The sequence below is a fragment of the Belonocnema kinseyi genome, chromosome 6 (genome assembly GCF_010883055.1).
Source record: "Belonocnema kinseyi isolate 2016_QV_RU_SX_M_011 chromosome 6, B_treatae_v1, whole genome shotgun sequence".
NCBI lineage: Eukaryota > Metazoa > Arthropoda > Insecta > Hymenoptera > Cynipidae > Belonocnema > Belonocnema kinseyi.
In genome coordinates this window covers 35,378,300-35,383,457 of record NC_046662.1, presented here as the reverse complement: position 1 = coordinate 35,383,457, position 5,158 = coordinate 35,378,300, and positions in this window count along the sequence as shown.

Below are 5,158 nucleotides of genomic sequence, written 5' to 3'. Positions count from 1 at the left end.
TCTTTTTGAGTTTCCCGTATTTGGTTTTGATTAAATGAAAATGTCTACACTTTCTACCCCCTAATCGATAATTGAGAAAATTTCTATCAATTTATCTTAACATAAAAAGCTTTCTCCTATTTGATTGGTCATTTTGCAATATTTTATAAGTTCATTTCTCTTTATACATACATTAGGGCAGTCAGTAAATGGTTACTTAAATCCAATTTTGCAGAAAAGTGGCCATTTTTCACAATTCACATTTAACGAATTGAAATATCAAGTAGAAAATTGGATAAATTAATTATAAAATGGAAAAAATTTCTAGAAATAAAGTCCAGCGGAAATGGATTACTTTTGGCTACATTGAATTACTCTGGAATACCTCTATAATTACATAGGATTACCCTGGATTACATCAAATTATAGTAGATTACTCCGCAAAAACTAGACTTACGAAAATTTTAACAAAAACGGCTTACTTCTTGATAAAATTGTTGAATTTTCAACAAAATAGTGAATTTTTAAACCAAGAACATTAATTTTCTACCGAAAAAGATGAATGTTTAAAAAAATACACAGATAAATTTTCAACTGAAAAAGATACATTTTTAGATAAATTGTTGAAACTTGTAAGAAAAAAGATAAATGTTTGACCAAAAATGTAATAGTGAAATTTTCAGTTAAAAATAAATATTCAACCAAACTAGCTGTGAATTCAATCTCGAGTGTTTTCACTTTTTTTGTATTCATAATTATATGGTTATATGGTTATATATATAATTATATTAGACAAACTAAAATTTTTATTTTTATCAATTAAAAATATAGATTTACAAAAAATACAAAATTACAAAATAATACAAACCATTTTTAAAATATAAAGACAAATCAGACAAATCAAATTTTATACTTTAAATTGTAATTTTTTAGCTGGAAAAGAGAAGGAGGGATTTCCGTGGCGGCCTATCCCTTTTCCAACTTGATTTTTTTTAAATTGTCAGAATTATTTTATTTGAAAATTTATAATCAAAAAGCCTTTTCTATTCATTCATCAAGTTTGGGTTATGTCGATTTAAAAAGTTTTTCTATTCAAAAGAGATGTTCCAACAAGAGTGAAACCCTTCAATAGCCCTCCCTTCTATAGCTGTGCGAGGTACGCGGGATCTGCGGTTGTGACTCAGGCTAGCACTCAAGTGTGAACAAACAAAAGCAGAGCGGGCAATAATGAGTTAGTTCTCACCCACCGTCAGCCCCAAAATCGGCGCCATGTTAGAGTTTCACTGTATTATTAATTAGCATGAATTCATTACTCTCTAACAAAGCTCTAATAAAGCTCTAACATAATTATAGGTCAACCGATTTGCCTCGAATTAAGGAATGTTTTCGGTTCTTGCATCAATTTTGAATATGTTAGTGAAAACAGTTACACTAGAAAAAACCGTGTTTTTAAATATCATGCATTACCATAGCTTCCTTACTCTTGAGTAAAATATATCGATATTATAGATCAATCGATTCGACTCGAATCAACTCAACTTTTCTATTCTCGCATCAACTTTAAATTATGAGTATGAGAAAATCTGTATTACAAAAATCGATTTTTAAAATATATAAGTTACCATAACGTCCCTACTCTTTAATAAAATGTATTAATATTGTATATCAGATGATTCGTCTAGAACCAAGGAAACTTTTATGCTCTCGTATCAACTTTAAATTATGTTAATAAAAAAATTTTTACTATAAAAAACCAAGTTTTAAAATATTATAATGGTAAAAAAAATGCAATAAATATGTTTAGAAATCTCACGGTCAGTTTCGAGATATTAATGGTCAAAATAAGCCCTCCAAATTTCACCAATTTACCTGTCAACGCTTTCATGTTATCGTGTTCACAAAAAAGTGTGACATCCACACATCACTTTTAATTAAATTACTTTTAAAAAATTCGAAATTTGCTATGAGGAAGCAAAAACAATGACTTTTTAATAGAATAGTTGAATTTTCAAAGAAAGTCATGAATTTTTAACTAAAAGAGATCAATTTTGGACCAAAATTTCAATAATTTGTATTTCAGCCCAAACATAATATTAATTCTAAATTAAAAAAACAGTTGAACCCAATGAAAACGACGAATTTTCATCAGAACCTTTGAACTTTTTAAATAAAAAGGATACTTATCAACAAAATTGTTTTTTTTTAATTCTCATCCTTATGAGAAGGTATTGGTTTTATGTAAAATTTCACTTTGTCGGTTTTCATGAAATCTCCACGTTTTGAGACCCACTGAGGCAGAAAAAACGATTTTTACGACCGTGTATGTCTGCCTGTCTGTCTGTAGTCTGTGTAGGCACGATAACTTTCGAAAAATTGATCAGATTGGATTCTGCCTTGGCACACTTTTTTAAGGCTTGAAAAGAAAGAATAAGTTCGTAAACCAGCAATTTTGGATCAAAATTCAAAAAGTGAGCACGTTTTCAAAAATTTTTGATACCACATTTTTTCAAGATTTCAAAATTCTATTGACGGTTATTCGTAGTACTCAGAAAACCAAACAATTTATTCTGATGACTTTTTTCCATAAAAATAAAATTATCAGAGTAATAGAATTTTCAAAATCCAAAAAATAAAACTACAATGAACATTTTAAGCCAAACAACGCGTGATATGAAAAAAAGTAAAGAGAAGAAAAACGTTGATTTTTGAATGCTCTACAAGATGATCATAACAACTTTTTTAATTTGGTCGAAAAGTTTAAAATTCAAAATTTGATCGCACCAAAAATTTTTGAAACCACATTTTTTCAAGATTTCAAAATTCTATTAACGGTTATTCATAGTACTCAGAAACCCAAACAATTTATTCTGATGACTTTTTTCTATAAAAAGAAAAGTATCAGAGTAACAGCATTTTCAAAATCCAAAAAATCAAATTAAAATGAACATTTTAAGCCAAACAACGCATGATATGAAAAAAGTCAAGGGAAGAAAAACGTTGCTTTTTGATAAATTTTTGGTCAAACTATGTAAGATACGAAAAAAATGAAAGAGCTAAAATTGTGCGCCCTGGAAAGAACTACAAATTTATAATGCATCACTTTTCGATAGGATGTGCAGTTTTTGTTTTTAGTCGTGAAAAAAAACATTAAAAATAAAAAAATTTTGGATAACGACACAAGCAACGAAAAAAATGAGACAAAACTTGTTCATCCAAAAAAGATCTATAGTTTTTGATAGGACACGTAGTTTTTGCTTTAGTCGTAAAAAATAACATTCAAAATAAAAATATGGAATTTTTTTGAAAAAAACGACACAAGATATGAATTAAAATTAACAGACAAAAGTTTTTGCCTAAAAAGATCTATAAATTTATTATTAATCTTATTTCTATAGGACGAGTAGACTTTCTTTCAATCGTAAAAAATAAGATTAAAAATAAAAAAATTAAATTTTTGGAAAAGGGACAGAAAAGACGAAAGAGGACATAGGACCCTATATAGGTTCCAGTATTAGACCATATGCAGATGCGCAGCAGTTTTTATTTAATCGTAAAAAACAAGATCAAAAATAAAAAAATGACAAAGGCAAGGAAATAAGAATTAGTACGATCCAATTTTTATACATATTATTAATTGTAATAATATACATTTATTGAAATGAAACATTTTTCAGCGCAGCTTAGAATACAATTTGCTCTTTATTTTGTAATTTTTTAACAAGCAATCCCAGACAGAGTTAAATAAAAAATGTATTATATTTGATAAAAAAGTGTTGTGTGTAATGTAGAAAAGTTGGCATGTTGGACAAAATCGAGTGCGAAGCACGAGATACGTGATGAGAATGTGTTCGTTAAAACGGAAAGAGCTTTAACAAAAGAGAGTTCAAAATAAAAAAATTACAGTTGTTGGTCCGTTGACCTTTGATTTTAAAAGGTCTGTGTACGAATGCCGGAGAAATGCAAAGACTAAGCGCGGAGTGCGATTACAATCAGTCGCGTTCCGTAGGTGCGCTCAAAATCTCGAGCTAATTTAACGAAAGAGAATTCACAATCACAAAATTACAGTGTTGGATGTTTTGAGTCTTAATTTTAAAAGGTTTGCGCAAGAACGTGCGAAAATATAAAAACCGAGCGCGTAGTGCGAGGTAAATACCAACTTTTCATTCAGACAGTTCAATTTTTAACTAATAAATATTAAGTTGCTACCAATAATCAGCAAAATAGTTTAGTTTTTAATCATGGAGATAAACTTTCAATTAAAAAGAAGAATATTCTACTGAAACAGATAAATCTACATTTAAAAAATAATATTTCTACCAAAAAAAACGAATTTGCAACAGCATAATGAAATTTTCAACTAAAGAGAGGCATTTTTAACTAAAGCAAACAAAAACAAATTAATTTTTAAGAAGTAGTTCGAATATCAACCAGATAGTTGAACATTTAACCAAGAAGATTAATTTTCTACCAAAAACGACGAATTTTTAAAGAAATAGATGAATTTTCAACCCACTAGTTGAATTTTCAAGTGAAAAAGATTAATTTACAATAAAAAATGTATAACTTCAATAAATAAAACCGATAAAACCAAATTTTTAACTAAAGCGTTAAAGGGGGAGGGTCAGTAAGGCCGGTTTTTGGCCTTATTTATTTTTGGACCAAAAAATCTGAAAAAATCATGGTAGTATCTTATAAGTATCCCGAGTCGATTGCACGCTAAACGGACTACCCTCCACCCCCCAGCCACCCCCACCCCCCTACAAATATAGGAAACACCACTACCCACCAACTGTATTTTCGAGAGATTTGACACTCTTAAACATGTATTCTGAGGTTAGCTCGGGTTTACTATGGTTTTCGGGGTCGCCGAATACAAATCTGGCGTCCTTTGACTTTAATCGCGTCAGTTTCAAGGTCATTGGAAGGTCAAATCGAGAGAAAACGGTTAAAAAATCCAAAAAAATACGTTATAGGTTTTTGGAGTCGCTAATTACGAATCTAGCATCCGTTGAACTCTTTCGCTTCAGGTTCAAGGTCATTTGAAGGTCATTTGAAGGTCAAATCGATAAAAAAAGGGTAAACAAATTTTTAAAAAATATGTTATAGGTTTTTGGGGTCGTTGATTATGAAACTGGTGTCCGCTGACCTTTATCGCGTCTGGTTCAAGGTCATGACCTTG